Source organism: Vombatus ursinus, unplaced genomic scaffold (genome assembly GCF_900497805.2).
Source record: "Vombatus ursinus unplaced genomic scaffold, bare-nosed wombat genome assembly UNPS02014877.1, whole genome shotgun sequence".
NCBI classification, from domain to species: domain Eukaryota; kingdom Metazoa; phylum Chordata; class Mammalia; order Diprotodontia; family Vombatidae; genus Vombatus; species Vombatus ursinus.
The window spans coordinates 1,671,339-1,671,573 of NW_020954655.1; positions in this window are offsets into that span (position 1 = coordinate 1,671,339).

Here is a 235-nt window from a genome sequence, read left to right on the forward strand (position 1 = left end):
AAATACAAGAAAGACGCCACAAATATGAAGTGTGGCCTGCTAGTACAGCCAGATACCTAAGAGCCTGACGGGGAGGTGGGGGGGGGGAAGAGAGCATGAGAGGGGGCGAGAGAGACAGAGGAGCAGCTGTTGGGTTTTTTTGCAGCGTGCACAGGGAGGGCGCCCGTCTCGAGTGAGTCACACACACATGCGCGCGCGCATACACACACACACACACACACACACACACACACAC